The sequence below is a fragment of the Mirounga angustirostris genome, unplaced genomic scaffold (genome assembly GCF_029215605.1).
Source record: "Mirounga angustirostris isolate CCGP_5_RB_7025 unplaced genomic scaffold, mMirAng1.0.hap1 SCAF_2, whole genome shotgun sequence".
NCBI lineage: Eukaryota > Metazoa > Chordata > Mammalia > Carnivora > Phocidae > Mirounga > Mirounga angustirostris.
Window position 1 is genome coordinate 50,859,350 of NW_026991710.1, and position 19,175 is coordinate 50,878,524.

Here is a 19,175-nt window from a genome sequence, read left to right on the forward strand (position 1 = left end):
CCATGTCATTTTTTTCTGCTTATTTAATAATGTGGAAATTCAAATTTGTGTTTATTAATATACTTTATTTCAATGAGATAAAAATGTATGTATATAAGAAGCATGTAAGTAGTGATTGGCAAATTATAGGGTGCTAACTAATCAAACTAGTAAAGGTGATAACTTGAATCTCACAAGAAAAACTTCTGATCAAGTGATTTTGTTCTTTGAAAACTTTAGGATGAATTTATATAAAATACTTTTGCAATCACTTTTCCAGTTTATTTTTCTATGATCTACACTAGGTCCCTAAACTAGTTTTTTAAGAGACTGTTACTTCAAAAGTAGTATTCATAAAACCATGTTTCTTTATCCTTTTATTCTTTTTGTCAAAAACATATTCTTAATGGAAAAAACAAAACTGTGGTGAAAAAGTCATACCTATTGTAGTATTTCTTTTACCACATGGTTTATACTGAGAATAGATATTTAAATACTGTATCTTTCAATTTTGATGTTTGTAATATAGGAATGAAATGTATCTGATGTGGCATGCTGGTAAATGTCTGAAATCCAGCTCTTGGTTGGAAGATCTTGATTTGTAGTGTTGGCAATTTTGTGGTATAAATGACACTATTGAAAGGAGAATTGAAAAGACATACACACAATAGGCTCTTGCAAGCTGGTGCAAGCCTTCAGCACATCATTTCATTCTTCAAAGAGCAGTTGTGAGGGAAATAAATAGTAACTTTTCCTAAGTATTTTGTATAGTATATGTATAGTGTTAAAGAATTTATTATAATTTAGGCACTCCACAACTCTAAACTATAGACTATTTTAATCCTTATTGCTTATTGATTCTACTGCTTGAAAGGTCCCCCTTGCTATTTTTTTTTAGGATAACTTTCAGTTTTCATAAGGTAGTTTATTGGTAGTGGTGGGTAGCAAAAATAGAGAGGGACTGAGTAACAATATGGAAATGAATTTAACACATTTCTGCCAGTGTAACCTTAGTATAGCGTTAAAGATCATAGTGTAAACTTAAGGCAGCAGAAAAAAAGTAAGGGAGATCTACTGGGATGAGGAATTCTATGTATATAAAGAACAAAAACTAAGAAAGGTATAGAATACGGAATTTGATAGGAATTTGACTTTGCACAATTGTGCCAACTAGTTAAACATTATATTTTCCTTTTTCCTCTGGTTAGGCCTGAATTCAGAAAATCAGGCAGTTGGAAAGGAAACATGGACATGTAGTGGGGAGAACAAAGAAAAGTGGAAATCTATAAGAAAAAGCTGGAAACTGTGTTGGTCTCCGCCCCGCTTCTAAGCTGCCAGCATTGGTAATACAGGTGACCTTTAGGAGAAGCTGGACACTTTCATCAAGAACTAAATATGCACATGGTCCAGAAGTTGGAGAGAATGAAGAAGATTAGGGATCCTGGAGGATTTATGGACCCAGATGCTGTTGCACATAACAGAGTGAGCTAGCATTTCATCAAAAAGTTAACGGGCTACACCAGGTTCTGGTGACTGTACATAGCTAATATGATTACTGCTTCACTTCTGCCCTCCAAAGCACATTCAAGTTCACTTGGAACTTGTTTACCCAAAACAATATATAGGAGAAAATTCTCTGAGAAGAGAATTTTACCTACATGAATCCAAATTTTCTCAGAATATAATGGCTATCAGATGAACTTGTCCATTGACAACACACTGACAAGAAGGATAAAGGCAAGGAAGAAAGACTAAAATCCCCAGTTGTGACATGGCTTGTAAGAAGTCAGCTGCCAGACTTCTTTGATCCTTAGACTTTTGATCCTGTCCACTGATCACAATTGACTTGTCTTGATATCCACCAGTATACCTCTCCCATCCCCAACTTCCAGAACCAATTTCAATCTGAGACAGTTAATTCTTAATTCTTTCCAGATCAACAATCTTTAAGTCCTACACTAAATGTTTACCCAACTAATGATGACTGTGATTAATGGAATCAATTACACTTTCTTTTCTTGAATACAAAAACAAGATATGGGTTACTTATTTACTTAATTTTTTAGTGGTGCAAAAAGCTAAAAGTCATGAAGAGAATATAATGAGAAAGCAATAGAAGCCTTGTATAAGTGGAATCCATGAATAAACAGGAATAGAAAGCAGAAGTTTCAAACAGGAAAACTACTCCTTGTCAACAACCATAAGTCATAGATTATCTGCTAAGCAGCTATTGCTTTTATCTGCATATTTAGAGCAGAAAGTACATGTATCATGACGGGGCATTGCAAATAAATGGCTAGTTTAGGTCCTTGTGAATGTTTAAGACCTCATCTATTTCATGAGTGCTTGATGTGTACTTAGTTCCTTTAATTTTCCCTATGTTCAGCACACATATGAGCTATTTATCTTACCTATTTTTTAATATATTTTATAAGCTACTTGATTACATTCATAGTGTCTCTTATTTTCTATATTACAATTAAATAGTCTTAAGTAATATAACAAATATATATTCTAAACATATTGGATCTCTTTTCTTGACAAATTATATATTAAAATACATTTTTTCCATCAGAGAATAAAAAGCATATTTAAAAGAATGAAAGTATGTTTAGTTCTTAGTCATACTATACATAGTGTTTAATACATAGTGTTTAATATAATGCATTATTTTAAAGACCATATTTAAAAATGGGGAAGTACAAAGACATTTCCAGAAGGGTAGAATAAGGGCCTTTGTAAAGCCACTCTTCCACGAAAGCAATTAGAATCCTGGAAAAAAAAAAAGTCAAAATCAACATTTTTCAGAACTATGCAAGTTAATCAAAGTCTTTAAAGAATTTGAGGAGTGTTTCTTCAAGAAAAGTAGCTGATTCCCAGTAAGAACAAGAGAGTTTTTTATCATTTTAACCTGCCTCACTACCACCCCACTCTCTTCAGATCTGTGCTAGTCTCAAAAAACAGCAGTCTTACTCTCATGGCATCTGTGAAAAGCAGCAGCCTAACAGCTACTGGAGATGACAGAATGGTTTTATAAATCCCAAAAAAGCCCCATTCCCAGATAACTATTTGTCTGGAATCACTCTGAAAAAATAAAAATTCTCAGCAATTGTCTTTATTTGACCTGACTCAGCTTCTTCATTGAGAAATCCTATTCCCAAATCACTTGCTGAAAATAATTAGCCTGGAATTACTTAACACTGCAACTGCCCTAAATGGTGATACTATTTTTGGCAGAAAAGGGCTGGATAAAATACTTAAAAGGAGAGTTTACAGAATGAGATGTCCATAGGGAGCGTTGGAAAGCTCCAAAATATTCCTTGGGATGTAGAAGGCTATATGCATGTGTACACCATGTTCATGCCCAGCAAAGATCCAAGAAGGCCCTAATTTCTCATCTCTGGTGAATCCTGAGGCTCATGGCCATTAAGGAGTAGAGCTTGAGGTAGAGTTGCGGACTGCTGAAGCCTTGAAGAAGTGCCATACCACAAACACACAGGCCCTTGGTAAATGGAGGGAGATATATTGGCCAAAGGCTTTTAATAATTAGCTGATGAAATACATAACTAAGCAAGACTTCAGAAGCTGCACATGACAAAAAATATAGATGTTATAGAATGAGACCAGGAAAATTATTTTTAAAAATCCCAAATAACAACAATAACAACACAAACAACAAAAACAACAAGCCCTATTTGTAAAATATTCTGACTTCCAGAGTTGCCACATTTATTTATTTGTTTATTTGTATGTCCAGTTTTCAACAACAACAACAAAATATGAGACATACAGAGAAAAAGAAGAGTCCATAAACTGAGGCAAGAAAGTCAGTAAAAAAGGATCCCTGATGAGGCTCATATATTGAAATTATTAAGCATAACATTTAAATCAGCTGTCATAAATAGCTTTAAATAACTAGAGGAAATCACATCCAAATAATTAAAAGAAAGAATGAGAACAATGATCTACCAAATAAAGAATAAATATAAACAGTTAGAAATTACTTAAAATAACGAAATTGAAAATGTGGAGCTGGAAAAGTAAAATAACTGAAATGAAAAATTCATGAGAAAATCATAATAGTAAATTTGCAGAGGGGAAAATCAGTGAAATTGAAGACAGGTCAATTGAGACTATTCAGTCTGAAGAATTGGAAGGGAAAAAATAAAGAAAAATGAATAAACTTTCAGAGATCTGTGAGACACCATCAAGTGTCCAACATATACATAATGGGAGTTCCAGAGATAAGAAAAACAGAGAAAGAAAGATTATCTGAAAAATAATGGCTAAAAATTTTATATATATTTTGAAATCAAAGGCACTCAACAAACTTCAACTAAATTCAAATAGATCCACACTTACACACATCATAGTGAAATAGTAAAAAGCCAAAGAAAGAATGATTTATTACATACAAGGAATCATCAATAAGACTATTACTAAATTATTACTAAAGGTAAATTAATAGCTGACTTCTCATAGAAAGCTTTGAGGCCAGAAAGCACTGGGATACCACATTCGAAGTGGTTTTTAAAAAAAACTATCACTCCAGAATTCTGTATCCAACAAAACATCCCTTCAAAAATGAAGGGAAAATTGAAACAAATTAAGACAAAGAAAATCAGGAAAAAAAAAAAAATCACAAGCAGACCCTGCATACAAAAAATACTAACAGGGTCTTTCAGGCTGAAATAATAGGACACTAGAAAGTAACTTGAATCATCATGAAGAAGAAAGGATCAATGGTAAACTACACAGATGAACATAAAAGTCAGTATAAATGTACTTTTATTTGTAATACTTTTCTTCTGCTATGTGTTTTTTTTTTTTAATTATTTATTTATTAGAGGGAGAGCGAGAGCAAATGAGCAGGGAGGACAAATAGGCTCCATACTGAACTCAGAGCCCAAGGCAGGGATCAATCCCATGACCCTGAGATCATGACCTGAGCCAAAACCAAGAGTCACACACTTAAACAACTGAGCCACCCAGGCACCCCTGACATATGATTTTTTAAAGAAAACTGCATAAAGTAATAATTATATATGTTTGGGCTTATAATGTATGACGTTATGCTTTTTATGATAATTGTAGCACAAAGGAGAGAGAAGGCAATGAAGCTATATTAGAACAAAGTTTTTATATATTATTGAAATTAATTTGGTATCAATCTGGACGAGATTGTTTTAAGTTAAAATGTTAATTGTAATTGGATGTACTACCACTAAGAAAACAATTTTAAAAATATGGTACAATAGAAAAGATTATTTAAAAGAAAAGAAGGCAATAATGGAGAAATAGAGAAACAAAAACCTGTAAAAGATGTATAAAGAAGATAAAAAATGATTAGTATAAATCTTATATTATCCATTGTAAATATAAATATAAATCCCTTTAAATATAAATAAAATAAACACTACAGTAAAGGCAGGGATTTTCTAACATCAAAAGTAAAAATAAAAACCAAGGTTGAACTAGCATTGGAGATAGATTTCAGTCTATGCAAGTGAAAGTTTGGAAAAATTATACTATATGAACAGCAACTATGACAGAGTTAAAGAACTTTTATTTTATTTATTTTATTTATTTTATTTTTTTTAAAGATTTTATTTATTTATTTGAGAGAGAGAATGAGATAGAGAGAGCATGAGAGGGGGGAGGGTCAGAGGGAGAAGCAGACTCCCTGCCGAGCAGGGAGCCCGATGCGGGACTCGATCCAGGGACTCCAGGATCATGACCTGAGCTGAAGGCAGTCGCTTAACCAACTGAGCCACCCAGGCGCCCCGAGTTAAAGAACTTTTAAATAAAAAAAAATACATATATTAATGGGGCGCCTCATATATATATATATATATTAATAAATATATATATTTATATATATATATATATAAATATATATATTACTAAAGGTAAAGAAGAGACCATTTTGTTATGTTTGGGAGTACAGTATAGTTTTTTTTAAAGCAAAATTATGTAGTAGTCTCAAATAAAACTATATATACCTTTTAATATTTACATTGAGGGAGATTTCCTAATGAACAACTATTCCCTCCACTATAAATAGAATTATAATGGACCATTCCAAATAGAGATTATTTAAAAAGCAAAATATACTAGCTCTTTATGAAAATTGTGCCTCCTTCCATTAAGAAAATTACAGCAAAATGCTCCCTGTTAAATTACTACTTAGGTAATTCATCAGAAAGTTTATGAAATTTGAAAAAAAATATTATTATTTTTTAAAGACTTTATTTATTTATTTAAGACAGAGAGAATGAGAGAGAGAGAGCACATGAGAGGGGGGAGGGTCAGAGGGAGAAGCAGGCTCCTCGCCGAGCAGGGAGCCCGATGCGGGACTCGATCCAGGGACTCCAGGATCATGACCTGAGCCGAAAGCAGTTGCTTAACCAACTGAGCCACCTAGGCGCCCTGAAAAAAATTATTTAATAGAAATAAAATAACTGTGAGTCAAATGGAAATTTGACAAGGTATTTTTCATAAAAATCATTAAATGATATATTGATTTAGAATGAGATTGAAGTAAGTGACTTATTAAATGTTTAATGATCCAAACAAATAATTCAGGTGCATATCGATACATATTTACAGACAAATATCAAAGAAATTCAAACCTAAACCATTCAGAATCATAGGCTCAGTGGACCATATGGGATAGAAGTCACTAATTTTGATGGTTAATTTTACCTATCAACTCTAGTTGTCAGCGTGTGCCTAGAGATTTGCCTAATATGCTGGGTATGTCTGTGAGGGTGTTTCAGGATGAGATTAACATTTGATTTGGTAGACTGAGTAAAGCAGATTGCCCTTCACAGTATGGATCCGTCTTAGCCAATCCACTGAAGGACCAAATAGAACAAAAATGTGGAGTAAGGATAAATTCACTCTCTCTGCCCAGCTCTTCCTGCTGGAATATTGGTCTTTTGCCTTTGGACTCAGACTGGAAATACACCATCGACTTGTTAACTGTAGATCTTGGGGCTTCTCACCCACCATTATCGCGTGAACCAAATTCTTATAATAATGTGTGTGTGCATATGTATGTGTGTGAGAGCTGGAAATATATTTAGAAAATAAGTATAATAATACAAAAGCAGGAGAAAAATTTTAATTATTTACTTAACCCCAAATCAATATGGAGATAAGGTTCAGATCTCTTGTCTCACAAATTAAGAATCTCTATTTAGACCATGTCACTTTCTATATTAAACATCTACATCAACTTATTTATATTATGCGAAAGCAAAAAATTCATGGCAAGAAGTTAAGCAGGCAAGGAAGACTTTAGTTAAGTTTGTTGGAACAGGGTAGCAGAATGCAGTCTGATCTCAACTCTGCTGAAACAAAGGTTGGAGAGTTTATAATAGTGGAGAATCTTGACCTTAACCAAAAGAAAATTAAACTTTCTCCTATCTACATAACAAGTGGTAGTTTTACAATTTGCAATAAGGCACCCACCAAAGGTAGGTTCCTGTCCCCCCACAGAGACTGGGAGATCTGGTACTATCTTCCTTCATGATTACATTTCAGAGGGATGCCTCCCTGTTCTCGAGAAAGAGATCCTAGGTTGTAAAACTGGCATGTATCTTTTAAAAAGATTTATATCTCAAAGAAACAAATAATTTATAATTACAAAGGTTATACAATTACATGCTCTTTGTTGTCATTTTGTTTTGTTTTAAGTAACTGCTCTAAGAAAAGGGAGGTCAGCATCCTAGAGTCAAATAAGAGCCAGTTTAAAATTTCATCAAACTGAGGGGAACATTAATGCCCTATTGGTCAATTCATGATGTTTCATCTCTTTATTAAGGGAGGAATCAAAATAGATCAATTTTTTTTAATTTTCTTCCATATAACATATCAAATTTCTCAAAACGGAAAAATATGTAATGACAGCTAAAGACTTGTAGTACATTTTAAGCTTGTCTGGAAATAATTTGGCTGTTTTTCTTTTTTTTTTAAGATTTTATTTATTTATTTGACAGAGAGAGACACAGTGGGAGAGGGAACACAAGCAGGGGGAGTGGGAGAGGGAGAAGCTGGCTTCCTGCTGAGCAGGGAGCCCGATGCAGGGCTCGATTCCAGGACCCTGGGATCATGACCTGAATCGAAGGCAGAAGCTTAACGACTGAGCCACCCAGGCACCCCCTGGCTGTTTTTCTTAAGTGAAAGAAAGAATTATAAAATTTGTAATAACTCCATCAAAATTTCATTGCAAAATTGTCAAACATCCAATAACTCATTCACATAATGAATACTTCCAATTTCTTAATGTAGGAATACTTTGAAGATTAATGGGCTAGTCTTTATTAATGGCATTTGCAGTTCTAGGGAAACAAACAAATTAGACAAAGGTAGGATTTAAGAAATATGGTTTAGCTAATTAGAGTTGTTTAGAGACATATTTAAATCTTACATAAGATCCTCACGGACTGTATTGTGCAGACCATATTATTATACTGCATTCTGTTTTTGTTTTGTTTTGTTTTCCAAATTCCCTATAACTACTAAACTAGAAAGCAGACTCTACAATAGATACACTGTTTATTTGTGGGCTGATACCTTGGGAGAAAGAAAATCATTTAGCTGTATCTTTGCATCACCATGACCTGTTGTTTAGTAGTACAGAGATCACACTGGAATAGCTGTTTGTCTACTTTGCCAATTTGAGAAAAGATGTTGTAATAAAAGTGAGAGCAAACAGGGGTAAAAAAAATCTCACGTGTGTCTTACATGTTCTTATTGGAGTGGAGAAAGACAGCACTCTTATTGCTCTTAAATTCCTTTTTTATTTTATATGAACATTCCTCTGTGCACATTCAAGCTCAGCAGGGAGTTTCAAAATGAGGCAATAGAAAAGAGACTTGATAAACCAATATCTGAATAATTTAGGTGGCACTGAGGAGAACTGGGAATCATTAAGAGAGGCAATATCTAAGAGTAAGAGCTTCAAGTCTTGAGTACTATTAGTAAGAGATCCAATATAAAGTAATCAGGAATTCCCTTATAGACCTGGAGATTGAAACCATGGAGCACAGCTAGCTATTCTAGAAAATGCTCCAGTTGGTTATGCCTAGAGCAAAATCTGCCTTTACAAATGCATCCAAATTTATTCACAGCCACCTGCAAGCTGCTGTTTTGGTTTGTTTTTATGGGAGACTGTATTAGGACTAAGGACAATGGCCTAACTTTCCTGCAGTTTAATTGACTGTGGTATTGGATTTACCTTCCTGATGTCATCATCCTCTTCCACTTCTTCATCATCGTGAAAATCCTTAAAAGTGAATTCACATTTTTAAACCTGCCCAAGCTTTCCATCCTAACATTCAGCACCTCTCACTTCACCAAAAAAAAGGATCCAGATTTTGTAGGCACAGGATTTTGAAGCATGTGGGATATGGTACAATTTATTATGGCAAACAGATATGAGAAGTGGAGAGGAATTTATACAGCAAAGAAGGAAGGAGAAAAGGCGACTGTTTTACACCTCTCTTCTTCAGATAGTGATGACTAAAAATGCTAGTATCTTTGGACCATGTTACCACTTGTGCCTCACTAATTTGAAATCCCTTAAGGAAATTGCATTTAAATTAAAATCTATTTGCATTAACAGCAAGGTGTGAAAACAGACATTAGTGACTAAAGGCAAAATTAACATTTAATTTAGACTTTTCTTTTTTCTTTTTAGTCATCAATAAAACACTAGGAGGAAGAAGTGTTTCCTTTCAGTACTGCGGGAAATGTAACCAATGGTAGAGAAAATGACAATTATATTCATGCCAAGACCAATAGAGAACAAGAACGAGTAATTGTTAGTGAATTCTATTCACTAGAACATAGTGTGTTAGAATGGTCTTGATGTTTTCTTATATATGGAAGAATTTTCCCTGTATTTTGGGGGAAGTTTCATGGCCACTATTTTTCTTTCTGGGAAGGTATTTTGTAATGAATTCAATATTTTTTAATAAAGGAGTGTTCAGTTTCTCATTTTTTCTTATATCGTTTTAGCCAAGTCATGTTTTAATTTATTTTATTTTTTGAGGGGTTTGTCCAATCTATCTAAATTGCCATTTTATTGGGATAAAATTTTTCATATGTCATTACCGTCTTTCAAAATGACTTGAAAGTCCATAATGACCAACCCTTTATCCCCTACTCCCTGTTTTTACTGCTAATACTGACACTTGTTGATTTTCTTTTTTTTACCTATATCATTCTAGAGTGTTATATATGTGTTCAATGGATCAAGCTTTTGGCTTAATTGGTTTTCTTTACTGAATATTAGCTATTTCACTGAGCAATCATTATTGTTTTCTTTCTGTACTTTGATTTGCTAGACTTTTTCTCATATAGAGATGGTAGCTTAGATCTATTAATTAAAATCTTTCTTGTTTTCATTTGTAATTATACTTTTATACATATTATATATAATCATATATATTATAGAGTGAATTATATATATTATTTATAAATAATTGCACAGTTATACATAACTGTACTTATAAACTTTCCTCTAGTAATCACTTTAGCTACATTAAAGATATGTTGATATATACTGCCATGATACTCAGTTTAAAATATTTTTTAAATTTTTTCTGATTTTTTTCATTTGATTCCTTATTCAAACCATAAATATTTCATATAGGTATTGTGTTATTTCAATCTAGTTGGAGATTATAGTTCTCAATTCCACTGTGATCAGAGAATGCATCTCATAGGATGTATAACCGTTTATTTATCCATTCATCTATTGAAGGAATAGATACTTCCAAATTTTGATAAATTGAATAGAGCTACTATAATCATTCATATGCAGGTTTTGAGTAAATGTAAATTTTCAACTCATTTGGGTAAATATCAAGGAAAGCATTTGCTAGATCATATGGCAAGGATATGTCTAGTTTTGTAAGAAACTTCTAGGCTATCTTCTGATGTGGCTGTAATGTAACTTTTCAAAATAAATAAAATTTAAACTTAAAACTTTTCAAAATAAAACTCCCTTAGGAGTTTTAGAATCCAGTTTTTTTATGGACAGAGATCAAGGCGAAAAATTAGGCTAAACATACTATGAGGAGTAGTTAGCAGTGAGGTCAGGAAATTGCACAAAATCAGAACTTGCATTTCTGAGTAAGAAAATGAAATACAAAATATAAGACAGAAGACAGGGAAATAGACAAAAACATCTGAGATCTGAAGATATGGTTGCCAATAAATAAAACAAATAAATTAAGGTGGGAAAGACTTGTTAAAAAATAACCAAGAACAGGATGAATTCTCTGAGAAGGGAAAATTTTACCAAGGACTGAGGTAAAATTATGTATTTTTTAATAAGCAGTTCCATCTTTCTGTCAGTACCTTCCCCTACATTATCTTAAATGAATATTTTCCTGTGATTACCAAGGACTTCAGCTGCAGCCCTGTCAGCATTTCAGAACAGAAAGAACATAAAATAAATATACTCTTCTGAAAGTTAAGTACAGGTCGATGAATTAATGTTAAAAGGGAACCGTAGGTCTTTGTCAAGATCAGAAGATCACATTGGAGAGGATTGGAACTTTTGCCGAAACTTAGTCATTGCTACTCTAGTAAGTTTTCTAGAATACAAACTTTTTCATTATCTATAGTTGGCTTTTAGAAAAAAGAATACTGAAATAGTTTTAAGAAATTTTAAAACTATTATTTTCCAGGTAACAAAAATTGAGAACTATAACCATCCCTTAGTTGTAATATGCTAAGTCAGATGTAGGTAAAACTACAATAATTATTGACATAGGGAAATCAAGGAGAAAATAAAGGAAAAATGACTTAGACACTTAAAATATATTCCTTCTTTGAAAATGGAATGCTTTATGAACTATGACATTGATGTGAAAGACGAAGTAATTCATTGATTGACTATTTAGTGACTAAGGAAAAATATAATTAGGCACTTACAAAGATTAACAGAAAAACGAGGATTACTCACGTTATTCAGACATTGGCTATTTGTGAAAAATTCAGAAGTATATACAATCTAAATTTTTGACTGAACAACTAGAGAGCAGATGTGATTTAATATGGACAAATGAATAATTATGCACACTAAGGGAAATAATTAGAAATACCTGCACACATATATAAATTAATCAGAATCTCTCTGGATATATAGCAGAGAAACACTAAAAATGATTGAATAGAAGTATTTCTTGCCGGGTGCCTGGGTGGCTCAGATGGTTAAGCGTCTGCCTTCAGCTCAGGTCATGATCCCAGGGTCCTGGGATCAAGTCCCACATGGGGCTCCCTGCTCCTTGGGAGCCTGTTTCTCCCTCTGCTTCTCTCTCTCTCTCTGTCTCTCGTGAATAAATAAATAAAATCTTAAAAAAAAAAAGAAGAAGTATTTCTTGCCATGATCCCAGGATGCAAATAATATATTGAGCTTCACACATGCAGTAAGAATTTTATTAGCTTTAATCTGAAATCGATAACCTCTGCATTAAAGTACTCAAAGTATTCAAAGACGGTATAGTCCAAAGTAACTCAACAACTAACAAATAAGTACTTATTTTTGATCAAATAATTAGTTGACTAATAAGATTTAATTACTGATTCATTTAAATTTTTTTTTTTATTTCCTTGGAGAGTTTAATATATGGCAGCAAAGGTGATATATACATACATATGACATTTAATTGTTTACAAAACATCTCAAAAGAAGCCAAATGGAATAAAGGAAATGCTTTAAGATTCCTGGAAGAACACTATGCTAATACCTTTGCAGTGAATAGATTTTATTTTCTTTAAATATTATTATTTATTATTAATAGTACCAATATTAGGGAGGTGTTAGAGGCAGTTAGATAGATTCTAACAGGATGCCTGGAGGCCAGCAAAGAAAATCATGGTTAGCTACAGAGAAAGTCAGAGGCTTGTCCTGGCTGAGCTCCAAAACAAAGCCACAAGAAGCTGAATCAAACCAGACACGCCCAAGATGGCTGACAAATTAGGCCAGAAACCTCTGACCAAATAAGGAAGAAAAGGTGCAAAACCCTGCTTCCATGAAATCCCCTTTCAAAATCAGAATTCCCTGAGGAATTTTGGCCTGTAATTAGAATATTTCAATAATGTATTGATGCTTTCAACTATAACCTGAATGTATATTTCAACTAATTATGTTACTGTCACTTGTTAATTTTTTTCTAAAGCATAATTTTCATCATTTCACTAATCTGTTTTAAAACTCTAATGACCCAACACCAAATATCTAACAAATATCTAAGCAAAATCCCATATAATAGTAGACTTGTACCAACAAACACACACACAATTTGTAGCATTAGAATAAATCTTATCACATCATGACATATTTCTTAATCTTATCATCTTTACAAGATTATAAGCTTCTTGAGGGTAAGGTCCATATGTTGTATACCTTCATATCCAGGACACCTCTTAGCATGTTTACTTGGATATGTATTTAGTAGATACTCAACAAATTATTTTTTCTATTATGTCCTATATATCAGTTTCTGAGAATTTGAAGAACAAAAAACCTACCTTCAAAGAATATGCAGTCTATTATAGTCAACTGGATGCAGAGAGATATATCTCTAATATTATGTGAGGAATCTTATGAAAAAAAGCATGAAGAATATATGATATAATAAATTTTAAAAGAAGTCACAATCCATATTAAAAAGAGGAATATAAAATCTTCTTAGATTGGGAGAAGCTTAACTTTTATGATAAAAGAAACGATTTAGAACTACTTAAAATGAAGTGTAGATCAGGGGAGGGTATTACAGAAGAGTGAACATCATGAAAATAGCAAATTGGTTGGGTCAGGAAGACAAATGAAGTATACAGGATCCAAGATTAAAAAGATCTTGTAGGTGATGCTATGTGGCATAACATTATCCTGAATATTATGACAATTCACTGAATGTTTTCTGAGTAGTAATTTAAGTTGTTTTGTTTTGTTTTGTTTGTTTGTTTTAAAGTATTATCTTTTGATTTTTGGCTGGAGGTGGTAGCTAGAAAAACAGGATGTAGGTGGTTTGTTAAAAACTACTGGGGTAACATCACTCATCATTAGGGAAATACAAATCAAAACCATGATGAGGAAATAGAGTCCAAGATGACAAAGGAGTAGGAGACATTAGTTTCCTCTGTTTCCAGGAATTCAGATAGATAGCTACCAAATCATTCTGAACACCTGTGAACTCAACCAGAGATCTAAGAAAAGAATAGCTGCAACTCTACAAATAGAAAAGTGACCACTTTCTGCAAGGTAAGAGGTGTGGAGAAATGAATCCAAGGTGATATATGGAGAGATAAACCGGGGGGGGGGGGGGCGGTGTCCGTAAGCCAGCTACCAAAGAGATATAGCAGCAGAGCACAAAATCAGAACTTTTAGAAGTCTGCTCTGGTAAGGGACATCCCTGCCTGAAAGGTGCTCAGGCAGCAAAGTTTGGACAGAATCCTAGATGGGACAGTGTGGTCTCACTGGGACACCGGAGTGTGGCACAGCTCCCAGGCATCAGAGAGGGGAAGGCTGCTCTAGTCAGGGAACCCAGGAGTGGGTGCTACCTTGGTTCCCATAAACCGTGAACCACAGCACAGTCAGATGACTGCTCTCTGAGCAGGGGCCCAAGAAATCACAGAACTGGTGAGACCCACCTTTCTCCTCCAAGAGGACTGGCACAGGAGCATGCTGCAGGAGTCTGCAGGTAAATTACTACTACAAGGGGACTTGAAACAGGGTCACCTACCTGAGATAGAAACGTTCAGTCACAGGCTGGGTGAGCGCAAAGTGCAGACAGAGACCAGGGAGACAGGAGTGATTGACTGCTTTTCCCTGAGGGTGCACTGAGTAATGGGTCCCCAAGCTGGGGCTGGAGATTGGGAGGCTGCCGTTTTCATTCTCATCCTCTAAAGCTTTGTGGAAAGCCTTCAGGAGACAAAAGCCACATAGAGCAATCCGGAGCAGGTTACTTAGCCTGGTCCCCTGGCAAGGGCAGTGCAATTCCTCCTTGGGCAAAGACATTTGAGAATCAAAGCAACAGGCCCCTCCCCCAGAATATCAGCAAGAACATCCAGACAAAACCAAGTTTACTGATCATTGAGAACTGCAAAACTTTAGTGCTAGGGGAATATAACATATAGAATTCATGATAGTTTTTTTTTTTTTCCTCCCCACAATTCTTTAGTCTTTCAATTTATTTTTTTTCCTCATTCTTTTATCAACCAATTGCTTACTCTATCAACTCTTTTTTTTAAATCTTTTTAATTTTTTTAAGTTATTCTATCCTTTCATTATATTTATTTTTGTATATATAGAAGTTTTTCATTTTTTACAATTTTGGAATGCAATTTCTTCTAATACCAAAATACACCCAGTCTATGGCCTGTTCTTTTCACCTGTCCGATATGTTCTCTCTCCTTTTTTTTTTGTCTTTTTGTTGTTGTTGTTGTTGAAGGCTTTTTTAATTTTCATCTTTACAGTTACATTTTATCCTTTCAATGTATTTAATTTGATTTTTGTATATAGATAAGTTTTTCTTTTGTTACAATTTTGAGATGTAGTTTCTTCTAACAAACCAATCAAAATCCACTCAGGATATAGTGTATTGTTCTGTTGTGTTCACCTGTCTGTTATATACCTTCTTTTTTTTTTTTTTCTAATTTTTTTTGTCTTTTAATTATCATTTTTAGAATTACATTCTATCCTTTCATTTTATTTAATTTTATTTTTGTACATATATAGGTTTTTCTTTCCTCACAATTTTTCTTTTTATTTTTTTTTAAGATTTTATTTATTTATTTGAGAGAGAGAATGAGATAGAGACAGCATGAGAGGGGGGAGGGTCAGAGGGAGAAGCAGACACCCTGCTGAGCAGGAAGCCTGATGCGGGACCCAATCCCGGGACTCCAGGTTCATGACCCGAGCTGAAGGCAGTTGCTTAACCAACTGAGCCACCCAGGCACCCCTCCTCACAATTTTTCTAACAAACAGGCCAAAATACACACAAGATCCAGTGTATTGCTCTATTCTGTTTACCTGTCTCAATATATTCTCTATTTTTTTTTAATTTTTTAAATTTTTTTTGGTTTTGGGTCTCTTCTGATTTGTTTAGTGTATATTTCTCTGGGGATAGTTGTTGCCATTTTAGTACTTTGTTCTCTCATTCATCTATTCTTCTTTGGACAGAATTACAAGATGGAAAAACTCACCTTAAAAAAAGAAAACAAGAGGGAGTACTGACTGCCAGGGACCTAATCAGTATGGACATAAGTAAGATGTTGGAACTACAGTTCAGAATAATGATTATGAAGATACTAACTGGGCTTGAAAAAAAAGCATAGAAGACAGTAGAGAATCCCTTTCTGGAGAAATAAAACAACTGAAATCTAATCAAGTTGAAAAAAAATGGCTATTAATGAGATACAATAAAAAATAGAGGCCCTAACTGTGGGGATAAATGAAGCAGAAGAGAGAATTAGTGATATAGAAGACCAAATGATGGAGGATAAAGAAGTTGAGAAAAAGAGAGATAAACAACTACTGGATCACGAGGGGAGAACTCAAGAGATAAGTGATACTGTAAGACAAAACCATATTAGAATAATTGGGATTCCAGAAGAAGAGCAAAGAGAGAGAGGGGCATAAGGTATATTGGAGCAAATAATAGCGGAGAATTTCCCTAATCTGAGGAAGGAAACAGGCATTCAAGTCCAGGAGCACAGAGAACCCCCCTCACAATCAATAAAAATAGGCCAACATCCTGAAATATAATAGTGAAGCTTGCTAATCTCAGAGACAAAGAGAAAATCCTGAAAGCAGCTCAGGACAAGAGGTCTGTAACCTACAGTGGTAGAAATATTAGTTTGGCGGCAGGCCTATCCACAGAGACCTGGCCTGCCAGAAAGGACTGGCGTGATATATTCAGAGCATTAAATGAGAAAAATATGCAGCCAAGAATACATATCCAGCTAGGCTGTCATTGAAAATAGAAGGAGAGATAAAAAGCTTCTAGGACAAACAAAAACTGAAAGAATTTGTGAAAACCAACCAGCCCTACAAGAAATATTGAAAGGGGTCCTCTAAGCAAAGAAAGAGCCTAAAAGTAACAAAGACCAGAAAGGAACAGAGACAATATAGAGTAACAGTCACATTACAGACAATACAATGGCACTAATTTCATATTTTTCAATAGTTATCCTGAATGTAATTGGGCTAAATGCCCCAATCAAAAGACACAAGGTATCAGATTGGATCAAAAAACAAGACCCATCAATATGCTGTCTGCAAAAGACTCATTTTATTTTATTTTTATTTATTTATTTATTTTTTTAAAGATTTTATTTATTTATTTGAGAGAGAGAGCACATGAGAGGGGGGAGGGCCAAAGGGAGAAGCAGACTCCCTGCCGAGCAGGGAGCCCGACGCGGGACTCGATCCCGGGACTCCAGGATCATGACCTGAGCCGACGGCAGTCGCTTAACCGACTGAGCCACCCAGGCACCCAAAAGACTCATTTTAGACCCAAAGACACCTGCAGATTGAAAGTGAGAGGATGGAAACAATTTATCATGCTGATGGACATCAAAAGAAAGCTAGGATGGCAATGCTTATATCAGACAAATTAGATTTTAAACCAAAGACTGTGATAAAAGATGAGGAAGGACATTATATCATAATTAAAGGGTCTATCCAAAAAGAAGATCTAACAATTGTAAATATTTATGCTCCTAACTTGGGAGCAGCCAATAATATAAACCAATTAATAACAACATTAAAAAAAAACCCGAATCCATAATAATACAATAATAGTAGGGTACTTTAACACCCTACATACAGCAATGGACAGATCATCTAAGCAGAAGATCAACAAGGAAACAAGGGCGTTGAATGACACACGGTAAATAGGTCAATCAGAGAAAGACAATTATCATATGATCTCATTAATATGTGGAATTTAAGAAACAAAACAGAAGATCATAGGGGAAGGGAGGGAAAGATGGCAACAAACCATAAGAAACAAAATAGAATCATAGGGAAGGTGAGGGAGAGATGGAGACAAACCATAAGAGACAACTAAGCATAGGAAACAAACTGAGGATTGCTGGAGGGGAGGTGGCTGGGGGGATGGGATAACTGGGTGATGGACATTAAGGAGGGCATGTGATTTTATGAGCACTGGGTATTGTGTAAGACTGATGAATCACTGACCTCTACTTCTGAAACCAATAATACATTGTATGTTAATTAATTATATATTGAATTTAAATTTTTAAAAACTCTCAAAAAAAAATGATGAGATACCATCTCACACTTGTCAGGATGGCTAAAATTAACAACACAATAAACAACAGATGTTGGTGAAGTTGCAGAGAAAGGGGAACCATCTTGCACTGTTGGTGGGAATGCAAACTGGTGCAGCCACTCTGGAGGAGTATGGAAGTTCCTCAAAATGTTAAAAATAGAACTACCCCACAATCCAGCAATTGCATTACTATTTACATGTATTTACCCAAAGGATATAAAAATACAGATTCAAGGGGATACAAGCACCCTGATGTTTATAGTGACATTATCAATAATAGCCAAACTATGAAGAGAGCCCAAATGTCCATCAACTGATGACTGGATAAAGAATAATTGTTACACACACACACACACACACACACACACACATACTGGAATATTACTCAGCCATCAAAAGGAATGAAACGTTGTCATTTGCCTAGAGGTGAATGGAGCTAGAATGTATTATGCTAAGTGAAATAAGTCAGTCAGAGAGAAAGACAAATACCATATGATCTCACTTATATGTGGAATTAGGGAAGAAAACAGTTGAACATATGGGAAGGGGGGAAAGAAAAAAAGGAGAGACGAAAACAAGCCATAAGAGAACCTTAACTATAGAGAACAAATTTTACGTTGATGGGGGGGCATGGGCTAGATGGGTGATGGGTATTAAGGAGGGCACTTGTTATGATGAACACTGGGTATTGTATGTAAATGATGACTCACTGAATTCTACTCCAGAAATCAATATTGCACTATATGTTAACTACCTAAAAAACAAAGTAAAACAAAAACCCACACACACAAAACCAAAAACAAACAAAAAAATAAATAAAAAACTACTAGGGTAATTCAGTTAAGGAAATATTAGAGCTTTTCCTGTGAGATTGTG